This window comes from Alligator mississippiensis, chromosome 2, assembly GCF_030867095.1.
Source record: "Alligator mississippiensis isolate rAllMis1 chromosome 2, rAllMis1, whole genome shotgun sequence".
Classification (NCBI taxonomy): Eukaryota; Metazoa; Chordata; order Crocodylia; family Alligatoridae; genus Alligator; species Alligator mississippiensis.
The window spans coordinates 105,217,735-105,242,679 of NC_081825.1; the positions used below are offsets into that span (position 1 = coordinate 105,217,735).

The 24,945-nt window shown below is 46.5% G+C and overlaps 1 long non-coding RNA gene across 1 annotated transcript in view; it reads left to right on the forward strand.

The window, feature by feature from the left end:
- The first annotated feature begins 14,509 nt into the window (after positions 1 to 14,509).
- The window catches only part of LOC109283668 (uncharacterized), a 36,593-nt gene continuing 26,157 nt past the window's right edge, over positions 14,510 to 24,945 (forward strand). Inside the window, exons 1-2 of the long non-coding RNA XR_002090932.2 lie at positions 14,510 to 14,737; positions 15,109 to 18,513. This is a non-coding gene — a long non-coding RNA (uncharacterized LOC109283668). The remainder of the gene's footprint in view (positions 14,738 to 15,108; positions 18,514 to 24,945) is intronic.

Consider the following 24,945-nt stretch of genomic DNA (forward strand, 5'->3'; position numbering starts at 1 on the left):
GAGAGAGCGCTCTGCAAGGAAAGAGGGTGGGGAAAAGAGCAAATGCCTTGCAGTTCTGTAACAAAGACACACCAGGGGAAGAAGGCCATGCAACTTTTTTAACAGATGTATTAACTGAGTGACAAGTCATGGACCTGGAGAGTGTGGTCATATTCGAACAATGAACAAGATTCACAGCACTGAGAAGAAGGGATACATTTAGATATGAGCTGATGTCTTTAAAATAGCCTAGCAGTGGAGCTGTGTGAAAAACAATGACAAATTTTAGTTGAAAATGCAAACATTTAACTGCTTTGTTTATCCCCTTTGATCTTTTTAGCTGACCTTAGTTTATCCCAAAAGTATCCCCTGTTTTCCTTTCCTTTCTCCTTTGTATTTAAATGACCTTATTTTTTCCATTTAGCACCCTTGCTCTCAGCAACTCAATCCATAATAGCGCCTGACAAAGTGGGCATTAACCTACAAACCATAGCTCATGCTTCTCTGAACAAGTTAGTCTATAAGGTGTCCCTGCCACATGCAAACACTGCTGTTAGCCAACTCTGCTGAGAGAAGTGTCAGCCAGCACAAAACAAACTCCCTTGGGTATTCCTGTCTTTCTGTATCCAGCTATTGTCTAATATCCTATACTTTAGTTGTAAATTGTTGGCAAGGGAGCATTACCTTGTTGCTCTGTGTCTGTACAGCTCCTAACACAAGGAGGTGCTAGTTTATGGCTGGGGCACCTGCTTACCAGGAAATTAGAAATAAATAAATACCAGCAACCAATACAAGATGAGGGGAGGGAGAGCTTTGCAGCATTCCTAGAATACTTTTGTGGCTGTTGCTGAATATAGACATTAGCAGCTAAGCGTGGATGATGATTATCTCAAGTAGCTGCAGAGGAAAGGAGAGAAGAGTTGTTTAGGATGGTTTAGGGGATGTTATTAAGAAAAGGAAATTTGAGGCAGAATATCAGGGGGGAATTCCTAATGCTATGATTTGTAGTAAGGGAGGTTGAGGCTGCCCTAGTGCATGAGACCAGTCAAAGAATGAAGGAAAACAAGCCTCAGGGAGCAATACTTCATTGGCAAAGAATGGACAGAATTAAATACTAGAGCCTTTCCCTTAGATTACTGTCATCTTTGATGATTTCAAGCTCTCTGGGACAATTGGAACAAAACTCATTTTTAATATTTGGCAAGACACTGGAATTATCTTCCCCCATGAAACATGTGATGGTCCCAGTAAACCAAGATTTCTGCTTAGAGGGAGGAAGTCTGAGAACATAAACTAAACTCAACTCAGCTCAACTCAACTCAACTAAAATAATAGATTTAACATTAACTCGTATACCTGATTTACCATTAAGGTATTTACATTTTATTACAGCATTCTATTAATTCAAAAGAATAGAACTGTAGATAAACACAAAGAGCAATAGCTGGATGTTTTTGTTTAGTACCTACTTAATTACTGAATTAATTATGTTGACATTTAAATTAGGATTATTAATTATTGTTGTTATTTGGGTTGGCTTCCTGGCTGCCCTATTCCATTATGCTCCTATTACGCTTAGTAGTATTCAGAGATACCATGATATGGAAATAGAGGGAATTCACATTTCTGTTATTGCCAGAGTTTGAGACTGCTTGTCTGTAGTGAAGGACTGATGCTTCCGGTCATATTTGGGAGGTTTCCTCCGTAGCCCTCCCACCTGAATCTTAGAGGCAGATCATTAGCTGGTTTAAAATTAGTGCATCTCCATTAACTCCAGTGAAGATATGCTGATTTACATCAGCAAAAAGTCTGTGCTATTTTTAACAATAAAATAATTTTGAGGAAAAAACTGGCATGGATAAACTCTATTGGTTATTTTAAATCCATGATTTTCTTAATTCCATGAGCATTGGGCCTGCTCCCCAATATATTTAAGGCAGTGGATGTTGTTCCATTGAGTTCAGGGAAACTTAGATCAGGCCCTAGATTTCTATTGCCTTTGCTCATCAGTAACTCAGAACTGCATGTTTTATCTAGCTTTACCTTCCCATTACTAACAGACCCAGGAATGAAAAGCCAAGTTGTATACAGAGCCAGTCTTTTAGGCCTGGCCCTATTTTGTTTGTGCGAAATACAGTAGCATGTATCAAAGTTTTCTACAATTCAGAAGCAGGACTTTTATATATTCTATAGACTGAAATAAATAAAAATACCAGCATCTATCCATTAATCCTCCTTTTATGACAGCCTATCTCAGCAGCTGGTATATGTCTGTTTTCCCAGCTTGTGCATGCAGTAGAGGTTGGTTTTGTGGTTTTGCCATTTGTATGCTGTCTGATATATATGTCTCCCTTATCGCTGAAACTAGAAATACTTGATCTAGTTGGTGCCACTGTCTTGAACCAAATGGTAAAAATAGAAGTGTTGTATGGTGAACTGTGCTATGAAGTTATCAATTGGGTCTCTACTGTAGCAGACGTATCACAAGGCCACAGTGAGCATATCAACTATACTTTGTCTTCCAGATATTTTCATGAATTCATAGATGCTAGGGTCAGGAGGCACCTCAGTAGATCATCAAGGTGACCCCTTGCATTGGGCAGGAAAGAGCGCTGGGGTTAGATGACCCCAGCCAGGGGTCTAGCCTCCTCTTAAAGACCCCCAAGGTAGGGGAGAGCACCACCTCCCTTGGAAGCCCGTTCCAGATTCTGGCAACCCTTACCATAAAGTTCTTTCTGATGGCTAACCTAAATCTGCTGTCCATCAGTTCGTAGCCATTGTTCCTAGTTACTCCAAGGGGTGCCCTGGTAATCAGCATCTCCTATTCCTTGCTGCCCCCTCCACCACCCCCGATGAATTTGTAGGTGGCCACAAGATCACCTCTCAGCCTTCTCTTGCGGAGGCTAAACAGATCCAGGTCCCTCAATCTCTCCTCATGGGTCTTTGCCTGTGGGCCCCTAACCATATAAGTGGCCCTCCTCTGAACCCTCTCAAGATTGTCTACATCCCTCTTGAAGTGTGACATCCAAAACTGGATGCAGTACTCCAGCTGTGGCCTGACCAGTGCCACATAGAGGGGAAGTATCATCTCCCTGGGCCTGTTCATCATGCACCTGCTAATGCATGATAAAGTGTGGTTAGCTTTACTGATCACTTCATTCATCTTGTTGTCAGCAATGACTCCGAGATCCCTTTCTGCTGTTGTGCTGCTGAGAAGGTCCTCCCCCAGCCTCTAAGTGTGCTGGTGATTCCTTCTCTCTAGATGCAGCACTTTGCACTTGTCTTTGTTGAACTGCATCCTATTCTGTTCTGCACACTTTTTCAACCTGTCTGGATCCACTTGGATTCATTCCCTACCCTCTAGTGTGTTAACTTTACCCCATAATTTGGTATCATCTGTGAATTTGGATAGAGTGCTTTCCACGCCTTCTGATGAAGTCACTGATGAAGACAGGTCCAAGGACCAAGCCTTGTGGGACTGCACCACTCACATCTTTCCAGGTCAATACCGACCCATCCACCACCCCTCCCTGGGTGTGACTCATAAGCCAATATGCCACCCACCTGACCATGTAATCATCTATGTCACAGCTGCTCAGTTTATTTAGGAGAATAGGATGAGATGCCATATTGAAGGCCTTCTTAAAATCCAAGTAAATGACATCTACCTCGACTCCTGTGTCTAAGCATTCTGTGACCTGGTCATAAAAAGAAACAAGGTTAGTCACGCAGGATCTACCTGCTGTGCTGGTATCTATCTATCTAATCTGTGCTGGTTGCCCTTCAGCATTATTTTTCCTGCTAGACTCCCACAAATGTGATCCTTTATAATTTTTTCAAAGGTTTTCCCAAGGATAGAGGTGAGACTAACTGATCTAAAGTTACCCAGATCCTCCTTCCACCCCTTCTTGAAAATAGGGACCACAATGGCCCTTTTCCAGTCCTCTAAGACCTGACCTGAGCACCATGAGTGCTCAAACAGCCATGCTAGTGCCTCTGTTATGACAATGGCCAATTCCTTCAGCACCCTTGGATGAAGATAATCCAGACCTGCTGACATCCAGTCCTTCCAAGTGCCTCTTCACCAAGTCAGCGCTAACAGTTGGTGGGTCGGTGTCCGTTTTGTGCTTGTCTATGATCCAGTTGGGAGATTTGTCTTGATCCATGTTCGGTGATGTTCAAACTATAATAAAATAGGCAATGGAAATGCAACACAGTGTAAGAAAATGATTTTTTGCGTTAACTTAGCCATTTAAGATCTTACTGTATGGAAATAACAATATTTATTTTTAGACAGCAATTTGCTTTCATAGATCTGAAGGCTCTGTACAAGAGAAGATAAGAATCACTCACTTTATAGATATGGAAACTGAGGCAGAGAGAGGTGAAATGACATCACAGGACTGTAGCAGAGCCAGAATCCAAATTTCAGGACTCCTAGTCTAGTGCCTTACTCAGTGGACTAGCAAGTGAGGACAAACTTATATGATCTCCCCCTCTCTCCTCTTCTCATCCCATTCCTGGTTTCCCTGCCTGCTGAAAAGGCTGTGTGTCTGTTCCAGCTATATAGAAACTCTTTGTTGGCTCCACTGAGAAAGCAAATCTCAGCAAGGCACTGAGCTTCTGCCATAAGAGAACAGATGCTTGGGGTAGTGAAGTCAAAAGCGTTTTAAGAATAATCCTTGCTGAATCGAATAATCAGGCTTAATGGAATGATAGTGTCAAAGCTGGTAGGTTTCCCCTCTAGAAACATAGAAAAGACCTTTGAGCTTTGAATAAAGCAGTCATCACAGTCTACTGTGAGGGTGCAACTTCCCAAAGGCTCAATTATGGATAAAACAGTGCAATAACTTTTTTAGAAAAATACCTTGTTCCAGGCCACTGCTTTGGATGGTATCATGTTAATAAATTGTGGAGATATTCTTCTAGCCAGAAGGGAAATTGTCTCTGGATTATTATATATGAAATGGGCTGTTCTTTAACTTCTTTCTATACTGCATACTGCATGGTAGTGTATAAATACCTGAGCCAACATTAAGCTAGTTCAGGTACCAAAAGTATTCTGGACACAGCAGCATGGACCTTCTCGGGAGGGAAATCAGGGAGAATTATAGATGTTAGGGTCGGAAGGGACCTCAATAGATCATCGAGTCCAACCCCCTGCATAAGCAGGAAAGAGTGCTGGGTCTAAATGACCCCAGCTAGATACTCATCTAACCTCCTCTTGAAGACCCCCAGGGTAGGGGAGAGCACCACCTCCCTTGGGAGCCCGTTCCAGACCTTGGCCACTCTAACCATGAAGAACTTCCTAATGTCCAATCTAAATCTGCTCTCTGCTAGCTTGTGGCCATTGTTTCTTGTAACCCCCGGGGGCGCCTCGGTGAGTAAATACTCACCAATTCCCTTCTGTGCCCCCGTGATGAACTTATAGGCAGCCACAAGGTCGCCTCTCAACCTTCTCTTTCGGAGGCTGAAAAGGTCCAGTTTCTCTAGTCTCTCCTTGTAGGGCTTGGTCCGCAGGCCCTTAACCATATGAGTGGCCCTTCTCTGGACCCTCTCCAGGTTATCCGCGTCCTTCTTGAAGTGTGGCGCCCAGAATTGCACGCAGTACTCCAGCTGCGGTCTGACCAGTGCCCGATAGAGGGGAAGTATCACCTCCTTGGACCTATTCGTCATGCATCTGCTGATGCACAACAAAGTGCCATTGGCTTTTTTGATGGCTTCATCACACTGCCGGCTCATGTTCATCTTGGAGTCCACTAGGACTCCAAGATCCCTTTCCACCTCTGTGCCACCCAGCAGGTCATTCCCTAGGTTGTAGGTGTGCTGGACATTTTTCCTCCCTAGGTGCAGCACTTTGCATTTCTCCTTGTTGAACTGCATTCTGTTGTTTTCTGCCCACTTGTCCAACCTATCCAGGTCTGCCTGCAGCTGTTCCCTGCCCTCCGGCGTGTCCACCTCTCCCCATAGCTTTGTGTCATCTGCAAACTTGGACAGAGTACACTTCACTCCCTCGTCCAAGTCACTGATGAATACATTAAAGAGTATCGGTCCAAGGACCGAGCCCTGTGGGACCCCACTGCCCACACCCTTCCAGGTCGAAACCGACCCATCTACCATGACTCTCTGGGTGCAACCCTCCAGCCAATTCGCCACCCACCGGACTGTGTAGTCATCCAAGTCACAGCCTCTTAACTTGTTCACCAGTATGGGGTGGGATACAGCACAATTATGTGCTGCCATGGCTAGCTAGACTGCTTCTAGGACCCTGCCTATGTCATTAAAGGCTAATACATCTTTACACTACTATTCTGCCTGCACTGTCGATTAGAAATTGGCCTATTGTTTTTTAGTTATGCCTGAAACATGACTACCTTGAAATGCCTTAAAGTAGGAAAAATGTCAGAAATATTCCAGGCTGTAATACTGCACTGTCCACTGTGACTGTCCTGTTTGTTTGCTGCTGAGGTAGACAAGCGAAATAAACTAACGGCTGACATAACTGACAGAAACAGTATTGCTATCTTTGTGTTGTGATCAAGAATCTTAAAATATATGAGGTTTTTACTTAAGGCTTTAACTTCTGAAGATAACTGGTTATGTATGAATCTCAGCTTTAATTACGAAAAGGACTAGCCTTTGTGAAAGAAAGCTCAAAAAGGTGCTCCAAGTGTAACCCAGAAAGAAAGTAAAAAGAAGTCAAGGTTTATTGTACTTTTGAAAATCTCATGATTTTGAGGTCATCTCATGATTTAGGGGCTTGAATCATGAGATTTTGAATGTTTGGAGATGACAGTACTGCAGTGATATGAAGACAATCATAGCATGGATAGGGATCATGCCACATGATGCTACACAAGCATGAACCAAACTTGTATATATACAACCATACACCAAACTTCCAGAAATATATGTTTTAAGGAAAGAAAGGGAGTGAGTGAGACAGAGAGAGAGAGAGAGAGGCAGCAAGAAGCATGTAAAGTGCTAATGTTAGCATGTGAAGTGCTAACTTCAAGAGGAAAGATGGTAGACAATAGCAAGAAGACTGGAAAGCCAACAGTTGGCTCCAATACACCTAGGAAACTTCACCCCCTCCAAAAAAATAGCAAAAGCATAAACAAGGAGGGGCCAGGAAATCAGGGTGAGGGGGGCAGAGGGGCAAAATGTCCCCAGATTTCAGCACAGAGCCCTACTAAGGATACATGTTGACAGTGGAAGGGCAAACAATGGGTGCATTAACCTCCATGGCTAATCCCCATCACTGTAGCTTAAGAATTTAACACCACCAGTGGAGGTAAGTCTGGATCTGGCCCACAAGGCTTCTCGTTGCCTGGGTCCAGGCTAGGGAGGCAAGAGAGTTTTAGCCCCTTGGTTTAAAGTAACTGCACTACTGCTATTGGCCTTCGGAGTTAATAAAGCCATTTTAGATGAATTAGTGAATCACTTGCTTGCTATTTAGCTTGGGCAACTGGTGCCTCCTAATACTGGGGGGGGCACCAGCGGCTGATCACCAGCCAAGGGGCAGGGGTCCCCCAGCGGCCAATTGTCAGCTGAGGACCCAGGAGTGGAGGGAGAAAAAAATTGTGGGGGAGAGGCTGAGTGTGTGCGCATGTGTGCACACACTCCTCCCCCATGAAAGTCTGTGGGGGAAGGAGTGGGGGGTGGGGAAGAGCCATGGGGGAGGACGGAGTGAGTCTGGGGCTGGCATTGGGCAAGTCTTGGGCTTGGGGCCAGGATCCATTGCACCAGTGCGGCTGCCCTTTCTGCCGTGCAAGGGGACATTGCCCACTGCTGGCGTCCACCACCCCCCAGTCCTGCACTGGCTCTGGCTGCCTCCCCACACTGGCCCCAATCCAGCCCTGGCCCCACACCACCCGGGGGGCCCAGGGCTGGAATGGTGCCAGCCTTGGCTGCACTGCTGGGCTGGAGGAGATGGAGCCCCTGAGCACCCTGCCCTGCCCCACCTAAGTCATCCCCAGGAAGAGCCAGGCAGCTTCTGTAGAGTTGAAGTGCTGGGGAGCCAAGGGGAGCACATGCTCCCCCTCCCCCCAATTTTTGCATGGGGGCAAGAGCGGGCTGCAGCTGTGAGGCGAGCTGGGGTCTGTCTGCTCCATGCATCATTGCAGCTTTTGAAAGTGGCATGCCACCATGTGTGTCCTGCCGCTGGGTGGGCCAGGCAGCAAGGCACATGGGGCTGTGCCATGCCGCTTTCAAAGGCTGCAGCAAGGCATGGAGCAGGCAGAGTCCAAGGTGCCTCACAGCTGCAGCCCGCCCTTGCCCCTTGCAAAGATTGGGGGGGGCATGGGCCCCCCCCTTTGGCTCCCTGGTGCCATGACTCTGCAGGACCCACTGGGCTCCACTTGTCCCACAACCCATCCCAGCCAGGACTTTATTCACCATGAATGGGGCCCCGACTGGTTCAGGTTGGGGGGCAATCAGAGCCCAGTGGCTCATCCAGGGCCATGGAGCATTGGAGCCAAGGGGTTGCTGGAATGTGCTGCCCCTCCCCCTGCTCCCCCTCATTGTGCACAGCGGTGAGAGATGCTGGGCTCCACAACTCAGCCTGACCAGCCTCAGCTGGGCCAGGTCATGGGACAATCCCCACAGTGCAGCAGGGAGTGGGGCAGGGGTGAATTCACAGATTCATAGATTGTAGAGTTGGAAGGGGCCACAATGGATCATCATGTCCAACCCCCTGCACCTGGCAGGAAAGAGGACTGAGGTCAGATGACCCCATCCAGGTGACTATCTAGCCTCCTCTTGAAGACCTCCAAGCTAGGTGATAGCACCACCTCTCTTGGAAGCCCATTCCAGATCCTGGCCACCCTTACTGTGAAAAATTTCTTCCTAATATCTAACCTAAATCCACTCTCAACTAGTTTACACCCGTTATTCCTACTCACTCCCTGGGGTGCCTTAGTAAACAGTGCTTCCCCTACTCCCCATTGACTCCCCTAATAAATTTATAGGCGGCCACAAGATCTCCCCTCAGCCATCTCTTGTGAAGGCTGAAGAGATTCAGCTCTATCAACCTCCCCCCGTAGGGTCTATCACGAAGGCCACTAATCATGCGAATGGCCCTCCTCTGGACCCTCTCGAGATTCCCTGCGTCCCTCTTGAAGTGTGGTGCCCAAAACTGGACACAGTACTCCAACTGTGGCCTAACCAGTGCCGCATAGAGGGGGAGCATCACCTCCTTTGACCTATTAGTCATGCACCTGCTAATGCACGACAAGGTGCGATTGGCCTTGTTGATGGCCTTGTTATACTGCCAGCTCATGTTCATCTTGGAGTCAGTTATGACTCCAAGATCCCTCTCTGCCTCCCAGCTGCTGAGAAGGACACTCCCTATCCTATAGGTGTGCTGGGGGTTCCTCCTTCCCAGGTGGAGTACCTTACATTTATGTTTATTAAATTGCATCCTATTTCTCTCTGCCCATTGATCCAACCTGTCCAGGTCAGCCTGAATCTGCTCCCTGCCCTCCGCTGTACTAACTTTGCCCCATAACTTGGTATCATCAGCGAACTTGGAGAGGGTGCTCTCCATGCCCTTGTCCAAATCGCTGATGAAGATATTGAATAATATCAGTCCAAGGACCGAACCTTGTGGGACCCCACTGCCCACCTCCCTCCAGGCCGAGAAGGAACCATCCACCACCACTCTCTGGGTGCGGTCCCTAAGCCAGTTGGCCACCCACCTGACCGTGTAGGTGTCCACTCCACAGTCTGCTAGCTTCCCAATGAGGATAGGGGGCGAAACTGTGTCGAAGGCCTTCCTAAAGTCCAGGAAGATGACATCAGCCTTGGCTCCTGCATCCAGGCAGTGCGTGACCTGGTCATAGAAGGCTACAAGGTTTGTCAGGCAGGATCTACCTGTGACAAACCCGTGCTGGTTTCCCCTTAGCATTGTTTCCCCTGCTGGGCCTGCACAAATGTGTTGATTATTTTCTCTAGCATTTTCCCAGGAATAGAGGTAAGACTGACTGGTCTAAAGTTACCCAGCTCATCCCTTCTCCCTTTCTTGAAAATGGGCACCTCATTGGCCCTTCTCCAGTCCTCAGGGACCTGGCCGGAGCACCATGAGTGCTCGAATAGCTGTGCCAGCGGCTCAGCTATGACACTGGCCAATTCTTTCAGCAGCCGTCGATGGAGGTCATCCGGGCCTGCTGACTTGTACCCATCCAGCTCCTCCAGGAGCTCCTTAACTATTTCAGAACTAACCATAGGCAAACTGGTGCCATGTGGACATCTGTCAATGATCGAGGTGGGGGAATTGGCTTGGTCGGTACATAGAAATACTGAAGCGAAGAACTCATTGAAGAGCTCTGCTTTTTTCCCCGCGTCAACCACCAACTGTCCTGATTTGTCCTGCAGGGGCCCTATGTTGCTCTGAGCTTTCCTTGTGCCCACTATATACCTGAAGAAGGACTTTTTATTGTCTTTGATTGTTGAAGCCAGCCTGAGCTCAAGCCCTGCCTTGGCCTGTTTAACTGATTCCCTGCAATAGTGCACCAGGGAGATATATTCCTCCTTGGTGGCTGCTCCTTGCTTCCATTGCCTATACATCTCTTTCTTTGCCCCCAGACTCTCCTGGAGTTCCCTGTTCAGCCAAGGGGGCTTTTTTGCCCCCTTACCTCCCTTCCTGCATAATGGGATAGATTCCTTTAGAGCCCCAAGGATCACTCCCTTGAGATACCTCCAACTCTCCTGGACCCCCATATTCTCTATGTTCTTGAGTTGGATCCCCTCACTAACTAGCCTTCCTAGCTTGCTAAGGTTGGCCCTTCTGAAGTCCAGCACCTTAGCCCCACTAATTACTTTACCCACCCTTCACTGGATAGTGAACTTGACCAAGTGATGGTCACTATCTCCCAGGCTACCATGAACTCGCATGTTCCCCACGAGATCATCCCCTGTTGCTAAGACCAGGTCAAGCAAGGCGCTACCCCTAGTGGGACTAGACACCACCTGGGTTAGGTGGAGGTCCTGCACACAGTGTAAGAACCACCATTAGTGACTTGTTTTGGCTGTCTGCTCCTCCCAGCAGGTATCTGGGTAGTTTAGATCTCCCATGACCACCACCTCCCTCTCCTGTGTGGCGTCTGCTAGCTGCCCAGAGAATACATCGTCTAGTTCTTGATCCTGATGAGGAGGCCTGTAGTAGACCCCCACAACCAAGTCCTTTTCCCCTGGCCCCCCCTGTATCCTGACCCACAATGCCTCAGTGTTCCCCTCCTCTGCCCTGCCTTAATGGTGGAAGATGTATACTGTTCCTTAACATAGAGTGCTACCCCCACCACCTTTTTTCCCCACTCTGTCACGCCTATACAACCTATACCCCTCAATGCCTACCACCCAGTCGTGTGTAGAATCCCACCATGTCTTGGTTAGTCCGACTAGGTCATACCAGGTGCTAGCAAGCAAGGGTGCGAGCTCCTCCTGCTTGTTCCCCATACTCCTGGCATTTGTATAAAGACATTTTAGTCCCTCAAAGGGGGCTCTTGGTGCCCCTGTGCCTTGATGGTGTGTGTTCCCTTTATTATTTACCTGGTGTGGTCTGGTGCCTAGTTTATGGCTTACCAACTCCTTAATACTTACCTGGTGCAATCTGGCATCTTGTTTGTGGTTTACCAACCTTGGGCTCTCTTCGACCACCGGTTCCCCAACCCCCATCGAGCCTAGTTTAAAGCTCTTCGGAGGAGATCAGCCAACCTGTGGGCGAACAGATACTTACCTCTGGGAGAGAGATGAAGATCATCATCTCCCAGGAAGCCTCCTCCCTGGAAGTGCTGGTCATGGCTGTAGAATCCGAAGCTCTCCTGAAGACACCAACTCTGGAGCCACTGGTTGACTTCCTTGATGCAAGTACCCTGGCATCTCTGGCTGCTGCCAACCGGAAGGATGGAAGAAAATACAACCTGTGCTGCAGTCTTCTTGAGGCTGTCTCCCAGTTCATGGAAGTCCTTCATGATGCAGTCAGGGCTGGTCCTACCCACATTGTTGGTTCCCACATGGACGAGGACTATGAGGTAGTAGTCAGAGGGCTTAATGAGAGCAGGAATTGCCTCAGTGATGTCCCTGATCTTAGCTTTAGATATGCAGGAGACTTCTCTCACCATAGGATCCGGTTGACAGATCAGCCTCTCCATGCCTCTTAGGATCGAGTCGCCCACCACAATCACTCATCGTTTCTTCTTCTGCCTGGGCAGTGATCCCCGAGTCTGCCCAGTAGGGGCTACAGGGATCACCACCTCTGCAGGAAAATGCTCCTCCTCTGTCTCCTCCATGGTTGTCAGGGCCCCGTATCTGTTCCCCACACGCAATGGGGAAGCAGACACCGGGCCCCGCCACCTGGATCCAGAGGTGACTGTCCTCCACTCCCCTGCTGTAAATGCCTCGCGTGGAGTTTCACCCGTGGGCATCTGGAGCTGTAAGGTATGGAAATACCCGTCAATCACAGCCTCATCATCCCTGATCCCCCTTTGCCTGCTCACTGCCTCCTGGAGTTCCCTTACTTGCTCCTCCAAGGCCCAAAGGTGGGCACATGAGGGACAGGCGAGGGGGCTCTCCCCCTCCCCCGATGTCAGGGTCACCGCCAGGCCACCCCTGCAGACAGGGGGGCCTGGATGCTTCTAGAGGAAGAAGATGATTCTAAAGATGAATCTAAAGAAGATGATTCTAAATGATTCTAAAGGAAGAAGAAACTAAAGGAAGAAAAGAAACCTTGCCTACCTGCCTACTATGCTGGGCTGGCTGGGAGCCTGACATGCCTCTCCACCCCGCTTCAGCAGCCTGCAGCTGGGTTGCGCTGGCATTTGGGAGGGGCTGAGCCCCATTAGCCCCTCCCTTTCCCCCCTGCAGCCGATTGCCACTGCCAGCGGAAGAGCCACCGACACTTCTGTCAGGGGGGACATGACCAATCTCGGGGTACATATGCACCCATGTGCACCCTACATGTCGCCAGTGCTTTTTGGTTCAAGCTGGTCGACCAGGTGACCTAGCCAGATAAGTTCCAGAGGGGAGGGGGGAGCTCTCTCTTCTTCCTCCGGTGGGCATTTTGAAAAGCCACAAACAAAGTGCCTCCAGGCTGCGGCCTGGATAAATTCCTGCAAGTAAAAACTTGGAAATTAGCCAGGAGTTAGGATTTATGTCTAGGCAGGCATGTTTTAAAAAGGGCTACTATGTCCAAGACTGTGTATGACTCTGATTGATTATATTTGCTTAAAGTGTATTCTGGCTTCCTTGCTCTACCCTCCCCCTGCCTCCACCCCGAATCAATAAAGGATGGGGTTACAGCGTACCTGGCTATTTCACTGTAGGGGTGAGAGGCAAGCCTTTTGCTCCTGCCCAGCCACACACCTTGCCAGTTTATATTCCCTCAGTCATACCTGAGGTTATCTGGGGATGCTTTGGGCTGAAAGAGGCACCCAAAAATATTACCAGGGCTTAGGTCAAAGCACCCCCAAGGCTTGTAGGGTCTGTGTACCCCAGGCTGCGCAGCGCTTTAACAGAGACCAGCGCCCGGGTGTTGGTAACGTTGCCCCAGGCTTGTGGGTGATCTTCAGAAAGGGGGATGGCTGGCCGTAGGCTCCCCAGGGAGACTCCTGAATTATGGTTTTGGGCCTGGCACAGTGAGGAGGCTGGCTCTGTGTAGTAGCGCTCCCTACTGTGCCACCACAGGTGTTGGGTTATATCTGTGCACATTTTTATATATAAAATTTTTAAGGGGCATCAGGGAAAAAAAGTGTTAAGCACTTAAAGCCAGAACCAGTTTTGTTATATAGATAAAATTCTTTGGGTAGAGGTGATATCTTTTATTAAACCAACTAAACAGTTGCAATTTTTTTTTCTTTGCAAGCTTTCATGCTCCCACGCCCTTCATCAGGCAAAGGAGAAATCAAAGATGGTAAGCATTCTTCCCAGTAGAAAAGAAGCTTCATCTGGCAAAGGAAAAATCAGAGATGGCAAGGGTTCTCCCAGGTAGAAAAAACAGTTTGTAAGGAGCTGCTCTGTAAGAATGCAAATGAAGAGCAGACAATGGCTTTGGCTTTTTATATAGGCACTTAAATGGGACTTAGGTGGAACTTAAGCACTTATATTCCAAAGAATGATTCAGATTAGCCCTACTATACAAGCCACAAAAGTCGGTAGGCCTGTAAATTCAGGCACAGCCATTATTTTGGATGGTAAAAGTCCCTTATTGTCTGCACTTGGGCTACTGCACATGCTGAAATGATCCAGTTTGATCACCTAAGCATCCAACATCTACCTAAGCTTTCTTACAGTCCAAACTGCAAAGGTGCTAAAGAAGTATTTAAATTCCAGGAGACACATGATTCATTAGGTGTACCTAGTGGCACTGACAGTGTTGAATTTGGCTCAAAAATGGTGGTTTTTCATAATGACTTGATGGTGAGATCACTCAACCAACCAGTGGGAAGTCTGTACCCCAGTCCCTGTTTCCAGGTTTGTTTCTGTATTTAAGCAGTAACTGTTTAAAATGTATAAAGTGTGCTAGAACAGGACCCTGAATAGAGATGTTCTTTCTCTCAGAGGAATGTTGTAGCTATTTGTCCTTGGTGGAAGGCTGTTTAATGAGTTTTGGTGAGCTGTTGATAGCTGCAAGGGTATCTCCATCCCTTGACAGGTGCTTCACCCTCTAGTTGCTGTCTTGGGACCAGAAGTACCTTCCCTAACTGCTGACCTTTGCTACTGAAAATCCCTTACCTTACCCCATGGAAATACTGCTTTTGAGAAGGTAGGGTTGCCATCTTGGAACCAGAAAAAACCAAAACATATAGTAAAAGTCAAACACCTACTATAACATATTTTAATTTTATTACAAGAAACATTGTTGCCATGATTTGTGTTTGTGTACTGTGTATAGAGGTGATTGTATAATAACTAAAAAATAAAGCCATACTTTTGTATATTGTGTGTGCAGGGTGAGGTGTGGTTGGGTGTTTGTGTATGGTGGAGTGGGGGGGTTGTTAGGGGGTGTGGCTCTGTGTGGGGGCAATAGGGTATGTAGGGAGTTTATATGTGGGGAAAGGGTGTGGGGGTGAGGGGTTTGTGGGGTGTGAGGAAAGGTTTGTTCCTATGTTTGTTCCGCTTTTCTTTTTTTCTGAGGTCAAGTTAACAGTCAGAGAAGCCTGAAGCAAAATGGCTACCTGGTGCCTAATGGACCTGTGGTGGAAGTGAAGGGTCAGGGAAGGCTTTATAAACCTAAGCCTCAAGCCAGAGGGTCGGTCTGGCCATAGGAGCTATGGGGACCAAGTTCCTGATGGAAGAGCCCTGGGGCAGGACTTGAGACTGCAGACGAAAGACTCAGAGTGGCAGCCTGGGTGGAAGAAACCTCAAAGTCCGTACTGAAAGCAAGATAAGTAGTCCAAACCCCTTTGGTTTCTGTTTTCACAAGCACCACTGTCGGGTAAGGCTGACCCCAGATGGAGCATTTTCTTTGAGTTGAAGCAGACTCACATGATTTAGGTTCCCTTTCTCTTTTTGTTCCCAGTGGACTGGATTGTGGCTATAGGGGAGGTGGAGACCACTGATAGGGGTGCCTGGGGATGCCCCAAACTCTATGCACAGTTTTCAGATGATGAAAGACAGAGACTGAGGCATAAGCCCTGAACCTGTAAGGGGCAGAGCTCACCAAGGACTGGGTGGGGGAGCAGACTCAGAACTCATGTAGGTGAGACCTGTGATCGCAGAGGCCTGTGTAGGGGACCCATCAGGGCCAGGGGAGGCCACAGGCATGACCAAAGCTGAGCCAAGAGTTTGCAGTCCTGGGCAGGGGATGCCAAGCTGAAATGCTCTGCCAGACTAAAAGTGGGACGAGGCCAAGAGGGCCACAGTCCAGACAAGGGTCTACTACTACCAAAGTCCTCTTTGTCCTCAAAGCAGCCTCCCCTAGTCAATTCATTACATCAAGGCATGGCAGGAAAGATCACGGGGGGAAGACCCTAGAGGAACAAAGGAAGTGAGCAGGGAGTGGCTCAGGAACCATTCTGGCACCCATAGATGCATTACAATCTCTGATTCAGTTAGTCTATCAGGTTCATTTCCATCCTGCCTCCTGCCTGACTCCAGACTAATGTGGCTAACTACCTTTTTCTAGTGTTCCCAAATACTGCTTGTAGCACAGTCCCACTCTCTCCCTGCACATCTTTTTCATTTGCAGAGGATAAGCTTTTGAGAGCAGAGGGCATTGTTTGAGATCTGGATCCTTTATGATTTATGTCTGGATCAAAAGAAGGTTTAGAGATTTCCCTGTTGCTATCGACCGATTGGAAACAGATCCTGAACCCAACAGGCTTGCTCTGATAAAGTGGAATGCTGGGGATTAAAGAAGCTTCAGCGAGAGATTTGGAAAAATGTACTGCTTGTAAATCTCTTGCCTCCCCTCACAGACGCAGAATAGACTCCTGGCACTTGAGTGCTCAGGGGATTTTTTTGGTTTTGTTTTTATTTTAAACTTCTAACCTTAGTGGGAGAGCTGGATTAATTAGCAAAGCAGCTCAACTCCAAGGGATCTTGCCATCAATTTGTTACTTGTGTGGGTGTTTTTGTATCCAGGAAAAAGCCAGCTCTTCTGTGCAGGGACTGTGTTAAACTGTGCTCAGGGAAAGACCAATTCAGTACTGACTGAAGGCAATGGGACTTTTAGTACTGACTTCAAAGGTCTGCTCCAATGCCTGTTTAACATGGCCAGCTTTTCAGAAACACTTGTGCTGCAAATGCTTACCAAGATGTGTCCTAATTTACTGTCTGAGCCTAATTTATTGTCTGAGCCTGTGGCTATGTGTTACAGTGTTAAGTATGACTATCTGTGGGGGGTGGACAAAGCATGACCTATCCCTGAGTAATCGCTGGAGTAGCTGAAAAAATTATTTTCATCAGGTTTAAGCACCCAGTTTCCACTGAACTTCAATATAATTTGGGTGCCTTGGGGGTCCTTTCAAAACCCCAACCAATGTTGACTTCACTAGGAAAGCTTGTTAAGGGCCAGAAACTGGAACCAGGTATCCTAACTCCTATCTAGTGTTTTACATGCAAGGCCACCCAACTACCTGTCCATTGTTGCTGTATCTTAGGTCTAGGGTCACCAATCTGAGAATGTGCAATAACCAATCTGAGCTGTGAATGGTTCCCTGTATAGAGAGGACTGTGCCAATATTGGTATTCTTGAAAGCCACCCTATATATTGAATATTTCTATTTCTTTTTAAGGACCTTCCTCCTCTTAAATTCCTTTCCTCTAGCCAGCTAACTTGGGTCTGCATTTAGATGCTAGGTCCAAATCCTTTCGTGTTCTGGTGAAATTTGAAACAAATAAGTTTGACTCACTGTATTTTCTAATATCCAGCATTTGTTGCCAGAGTTTGTTTCACTCCTGTCTTGGCTTCCTCCTGTCTCTCTCCATTATTTATTACTTCCTTTCTCCATCTTCACACACTCTTCTCACCAGTCAACAGCTACTCAGCTCCACTCTCCTATTTACTAACCTTTCTTGGCTGTTGTCCCGTGCCTCTTCATTTGCAGATATTAACTCTTCCAACCTCTTCTACCTTTTAGAAATACTGTATTTTTAAAATCCAGGGACCCATCCAGCCTGTCAATCGCATGACATGGGAGTGGGTCTCCCATCCAGAGTGTTGTGTTGCTTAGCAACATATTTCTCTCTTCTCTGATCAGTTATTTCCCGACCACAATGCCTGCTGATGTAAGCACAACAAATAAAAGCAATATTAAAGCAGCAATGGCTCTTGTCCATGTTTACTTATATTTATTAGTATTGCTGTAAAGAGGTTTGTACACATTTCTTTACATCCTACCTTGTTTAAAATAGATCTGATTTTTCCATCCCTTTGTAGCATGCTTTCATAATTAATGGGAGCTTGCCACATTTCAGTGAACATGATATACAATATGGCTAATATTTTCAAAAGCAGTCTCTAATTTTGGATGCCTTCATTTTTCAGTCCCCAAGCTGAAACCAGAAGGGCTTAATCATTAGAGATGCCATGAACCAGCCGCTCCTACTGATTTGATTTGGAGTTATGGGTGTTTACACCTTTGAATAAAATCAGAACTGAAGGGCCTCATATTGGACACCTCAAATGAATTCACCAATAATTAATGAATATATTTATTATGTTAACCTCGTTCCTCTTTCCATCTGTTGCAAAAGGATTATTACAAGTTCAGAGTGAATCAAAAAGATTCCTTCCCCCTTTTCCCTCTGCCCCCGGGGATTTAGGGTGCGGATCCACTTCCTACTGCTTTTTCAGTCTTCCATTCCAGCCTATATTTTCTGTACTGCACAGTAGTTCCAAGTAAACAAGTTTCCTTTCCTTATTTGTAGCTAACCTCCCTTGAACTCTTCAGTATAGCAACAAACTGCCTTGTTTTTGCTGTGGACTGATTCATGTGCTGCTGGACTTGTGACTCAGCTTGGATCTGACTCCAAATGGGATTTATTCCACTTGTTAGGCCTAATGGACGTGCAGTGTGGGGGAACAAAATTTGACAAGTAAGGGAGAACTTTTATACACTATTGTAATCGTGATGTAGCATTGCTTGCATATGCATGTCTACCATTGCCCTCTGCTGGGACGCACCAGAACTGCTGGTGTGCATCCTTTGTACTAGAGTTGTTTTGGCTTCCTGAACAGAAACCTGTCCTTTGCCTTACTAAATCCTCTGTTTTACTCACAGAGCCATTTGTGTGTCTGAATGACAACCATGAAATCTGTGTCTATCCAGACACCCTGATCATTATTATATAGTGACCGCTGTTCTGTAGCAGATAGAGGTTTGTCAATTAGTGGAAAAAGAGATGATAAGAACTAATCATCAATAGAAATAGTATTCTCACCAGCAGAGCTCAAACTGAACAGGAGCTTGGGAGTGAAGAACAGAGGGTGCATCTACACATGCTATTAATGCAATTGAATAAACTCCAGCGCCGTTTGTACCAGAGTTTATTGCTCCTGGGTACTGCGTGTACATGTGCACCAGGGACCGCAGCACATTGAGCCATGTTGGATCAGTGACAACTGGCAAAGAGTTTGAAGGGTCAGCCTGCCAGCCTAGGGCTGCTCCGACCCAGCTCAATGTGCTGCAGAGAGACTGGCTGGGGCACAAGGGTGCTCCAGTGCAGGGCTAGCTGGCAGGCAACCTCTGCACTGAAGTACCCTCATGCCCCAGCCACATGTATCAGCATCTACATGTGTGTTGTGGCAGAATGTTAACAAGTACTAATCTATGGCGGAGTTAATTAATTTACTCAGTCCTAATAGCACTGCATGTGTAGATGCTGAGACTTTACTGTGGAGCTAATGAGTCAGTTGTATGGTAAACATCTTGTGTAAATGTGCCCAGAATGCCTCTTGTTTAACTGAAGTAAACTGCATTGTGGAAATGAAAAAAAGGCAGGAAAGTTTATCTTGGCAAATGGTTTTCTATGGGCCAGCATCAAAGTGGAGAGCGTACAGAGCTCTGCCTTCCTTCATTTCCTGATGCAACCAGCCTTTTTGATGGTATATCAGGGTATAGTGCATGTATTTCTGTGGGGTTAAATAAATTGAAACCTGGATCTAATCTAACCCATGTCTGATCTTTAAATCTTTACACTGGGGGCAGGAAAACAAAAGCCTTAGATCTAAATGCTCTCAGGCTGAGGATTCAAATTGCATTTTAAAGCTACTGTTTCCCAAGCTTTGAGGTACTCAACAGGTGTATTTGCAAATTCAGCCCCTTATTAAACAAATGCTTTGGGGTTGTCACATCCCAACCTGGATTGGACCCTGGAGTTCAGAACAAGAATTTTACTTTGGGCTCAGGTGTACTAACATCCAGACCTTGCTTCTGAACTGCGATAAGGACTATTTTCTCTTGGGTTCTTTGCTTTTTAAAATGGGCAACTGGTATGTCCTCAGGTAAGAAGTACTTTAACTTACAGGTGTCCTGCAGAAAGACAAATTACCTCACCTGCTGGTGGCACCTATATTACTGTGAGCAACTCACTTTATCGCTTTTTGCCTCAGCTTCCTCAAATCCCAACTGGGCGCATAATAATATTTACCTTACAAGAGTCTTGAAAAACTATTAGTGTTTATAAAGTCCTCTGAAATCTTTGGGAAGATGCTGGTATACAAATGGTGTATCATTATCTTGTAATAATAAAACTGCTATTTATTGACCCTTCCTTAGGTCTCCTAGGCAGGGTAACATCCCTGTACCTCTTTTATGTAAGTGAAAGATGTCTTGCAAGACACAGATAATTGCTGATAAATTAGTGAAGAATAAAAACCAGAACCATTCTCAACTTAAAACGGGCTTATTACACTCCCAATAATCCAGCATCTCTTGATGCATATCATTTATCCAGTGCTGAAAAAGGAAATAAAACAGGTAACATCCACCTTGGATGTTTATTTTTAGGTAACACTTTTTGTTCCCTCTCTTAGCAGCCGTACTACCTTCATCCTCCTCAGAAGCAAGTGCTATAAATACCTTCCATTGAGACAGCGGGCCTCTGACATGAGTGTTTAGCACATTTCGCTGCTCTGCGTTACAGCCATGTGCTGAAGAAATGCATTTCTGCCTATTCCACAGTCCTCACCCTCATGACAAAAAGCCCCCCTGGGCTCATAAAATCCATTAGCTCTTTTTCCTGATGAGCTGGGAAATACTCAAGGGAATCTGCATTGGTACCAAATATAAAATGCCCCATTTCTGTTTGTTCCTAGGTGATATTATCCATACACATCACTTCCTTGGATTCCAAGGACCTACATCTCCTTTGAATCTTACATAGTGCAGGGGGAGTGGAAAATGCTACCACCTGTCTTTTTGTCCTGTGTCTGTACAATGCCTAGCACAATGAAGGAGCTGGACCATGACTAAGGCTTCTGTACTATAAATAACTAACGTAATAACAGAAGGGTAGTATTTCACTCTTGTGTCATACAGGTATAAGGGGCTGCAAAAGGGGCCACTGCAGGAAAGAGTCAGGCTCTGAGACTCTCCAGAGTCTTGTTCCCAATGCAATAAGGTACTGTATAAGCAGTGTGCAATGATGTACAAGCGGCCAAGGTGTTTCTTCTGAATATTGCAATCTGGCATTCATCTGAGTCAGGCATCTCCTTCTGTTCTGCCCTGCGTCAGAGCAGTGTTTCACATGGACACTAGTGGGAACTACATACAAACACTTGATTTTTTGGACACTATTTCTTACCAATTACAATTTAATTGGTCAGGGCAGGATACTTTAATTGGAGTTATATAAAGAAGACCCTCCTTAATGCCTTTGAAAAAGTCACTGAGGTCTAAAGCCTTGCCTACAGTACAGAGTCTGACTAGCTTAGCTGTGTTGGCTGGGGGTCTGGAAGAATTACACCCACAGCTAATGTAGCAATGCCAGCAAATCCTTTCATAGATACGTGGCTCTGCTATCAGGAGGTGGCTTCTGCCAGCAGGACTTCTGCCCTTAGGGAAGCTGGTGTGGCCATAGTGACAACTCTCCTCCCTCCCCCACCACCTTCCTCTGGTAGAGCTGTGTCTACACCAGCAGCTCTGTACTTTACACTAAGCCTAAAATGGTTTTGAAAATTAGTTTACATTAACCCTAAAATGGTTCCTAACATTCCTGGCCCTTATGCAAGTGCTTAAGCAAGTGTAGAAAGCATAGGAAGACTTTCCTCCCACTGATATATCAGTCAGAATGACATCCCTTGCTGGTGAACAGGAGATAGAGCCATGGCCCTTCAAGAAGGATGAAGGAAAGGTGTACTTTCTCTACAGGCTGTGGACTTTGGGAAGGCTATCATGTCAGAGCAATTATGGCATCTATCTTGCTATGATTCCAGAGGCAGGAGTTCAAATGCTGCCCAGGACTTGTGTTATGATCCAGTTGTGTATGGGTACCTGTTCATTCAGGCTGAGAAGCCAGAGGCAAGTAGAAGGCAGGGTAGATTTGCACCTTATAGAGCAACCAAAGGGGTGTGTGTGTGTGTGTGTGTGTGTGTGTGTGTGCGTTGCCCAATTCCCATGTGGCTGAGAGGCAGCTGGGACAGCTCTCCCAGCCACATAGAAATCAGAGCGGGACCCAATCTCCACGTGGCTGGTAGGCAGCATCCTGCTGAGCTGGGACAGCTCTCCCCTCTCCCTGTGGCCCCCTGCTGCCTAGGCTGACTGGGAGCAATTTGTTCCTGGTCAGCATCTACACGTGCACTTTGGTGAATTATTTTAATGAGCCAATTTCTAGTACCTCTGTTTACAGGTACTAGAAAACAGTGAATTAAGACTAATCTACTGTGCAGTAATTGCTGCATTCAAGTAGAAAGTGGCACTTTACTGTGCATTAGATTAGTCTAATTCACAGAAAAGTGTCTCGTGTAGCTATACCCTGTAAATAGCAAATCTAGGCTTTCTTCTACTTGACTTCAGACTAACATGGCTAACTACATGTCTCTGCTTATGGTTGGAGCCAAAAGCAGTCAGATGTGATACTGGCCACATCACTCCCTTGAAAGCTTTAACAATGCAAGCTTGGGCAGAGCTTTGACTGTACCTGTTTAAAATTTTTGCCTCACTTGGCTATAAAAAAGTAATGGGTGGAAATAAAGCAATATATTAAGAAAGAATATTGTAGCTCAATTTAGACCTGCCCAAATCTACATGCCTAGTGAGGAAAGTTAGCACCACAGTTACTTCAACTTTCAAGCTGCTTCCAATTTCAACTTGTGCTTAGTTTTTCTGAGGGCAAGAATTATGCATGTGATAACAATTATATATGCATTCCTATGCAAGTGATTACAGAGAGTATAATAAGGCCATTTTAAGTTCATAATCAGGGGACAGAGGCATCCATCTGCTGGCCTAACATGTTGTCTCAGGAGGTCTGCTACTTGTCTGGATCCCGGATCTAAGATGTCACAGAGAGATTACCAAGAGTCATCCAGCCCTCTCACTACTACGCCATGGTGCTCATCCATGTGGGAACCTATGATACTGTTAGGGGTGACCCTGAGCAGATCAAAAGTGACTACAGGGCTTTGGGTACAAGGGTGAAGGGCACAGGGGCTCAGGCAGTGATCTCCTTGATCCTTCTGGTCAAGGGGAAGAGCCCAGGCAGGAGCAAACGCATCCTACAGATCAATGCCTGGCTTCACCAATGGTATCACCAGCCAGGCTTTGGCTTCTTCAACCCTGGGATGCTGTTCCAAGAAGAAGGATTGCTAGGAAGAGGCAGGATGCACCTAATGAAGAGAGGGAAGAACATCTTAGCAGACAGACTCACTAACCTACTAAGGAGGGCTTTAAATGAGGTTTGCCGGGGGATGAAGACCAAAACCCTGAACTAAGTGGGGAAGTGGTTGACCTGGAGGAAGCACAAGCAGGAGGGATCAATAGAGGAGGCTTTCTCATTCTTTCTGAGAAAGTAGGGCAATCAGCTAGTTACCTCCGGTGTCTGTACATGAATGCACAGAGCCTTGGAAACATGTAAGAAGAATTGGAAGTCCTTGCACGGTCAGGGAACTATGACATGATTGGAATAACAGAGACTTGGTGGGACAGCTTGTGTGACTGAAGCACTGTCTTGAATAGGTACAAACTGTTCAGGAAGGACAGGCAGGGGAGAAGGGGATGAGGAATTGTGCTTTTCATAAAAGAGCTGTATGATTGCTCAGAGCTCCAGTATGAAACTAGAGACAGGCCAGTTGAAAATCTCTGGGTTAGACTCTGGGGAGAGCAACAAAGGTGATGTTATGGCAGGTGTCTGCTTTAGACCACTAGATCAGGAGGATGAGGTGGGTGAGGCTTTCTTCAAACAGCTAGTGGAAGTTTCTGGGTCACAAACCCTGGTTCTCATGGGGGATTTCATTCACCCTGAGATCTCCTGGGAGGAAGGCAATCAAGGAAGTTTTTGGAGAGTGCTGGGGACAACTTCCTGGTGCAAGTGTTGGAGAGGACAGCTAAGGGCCATGCTTTTCTTGACTTGCTGCTCACAAACAGGGAAGAATTGGTGGGGAATGTAGAAGTGGATGGCAACTTAGGCAGCAGCGACACTGAGATGATTAAATTCAGGATTTTGAAGAAAGGAAGGAAGGAGAGAAGCATAGTAAGGACCCTGGACTTCAGAAAAGCAGACTTTGACTCACTCAGGGAACTGATGAGAAGGATCCCCTGTGAGGCCAGTCTTAAAGGGAAAGGAGTCCAGGAGAGCTGGTTGCATTTTAAAGAAACCTTACTGAGGGCACAGGAACAAACCATTCTGATGCATAGGAAGATTAGCAAGTATGGCAGAAGACAAGTTTAGCTTACAGGGAACTCTTCAGTGAGCTAAAACACAAAAAGGAAGCTTATAAGAAGTGAAAACTTGGACAAATGACTAGGGAGGAGTATAAGATTATTGCTTGGGCGTGCAGGGATGGAATCAGGAAGGCCAAAGCTCAGTTGGAGTTGAAGCTAGCAAGGAACATGAAGGGTAACAAGAAGGGTTTCTACATGTCTGCAACAAGAGGGATCAGGGAAGGTGTGGGTCCCTTACTGAATGGGGAAAGCAACCTAGTGACAGATTATGCAGAAAAGGCTGAAGTACTGAATGTCTTTTTTTACCTGTCTTTAGAGGCAAGGTCAGCTCCTAGACTATGTACTTGGCAGCACAGTTTGGGGATGTGAGCAGCCAACAGTGGTAAAAGAATAGGCCAGGAACTATTTAGAAAATCTGGACATGTACAAGTCCATGGGGCTGGATGTGATGCACCTGAGGGTGCTGAGGCAGTTGTCTGATATGACTGCAGAGCAACTGGTCATTATCTTTGAAAACTCTTGGTGATAACACACCCAGTATGCCCAGTTGCCAGACAGATTGAGACCTGCTGGCAGGAGCTGTGGCTGCAGGGGCAGCTGTCCCCACATCCTAGTTAGTGAAGGGGTCACAGGGAGCTCTTATTGT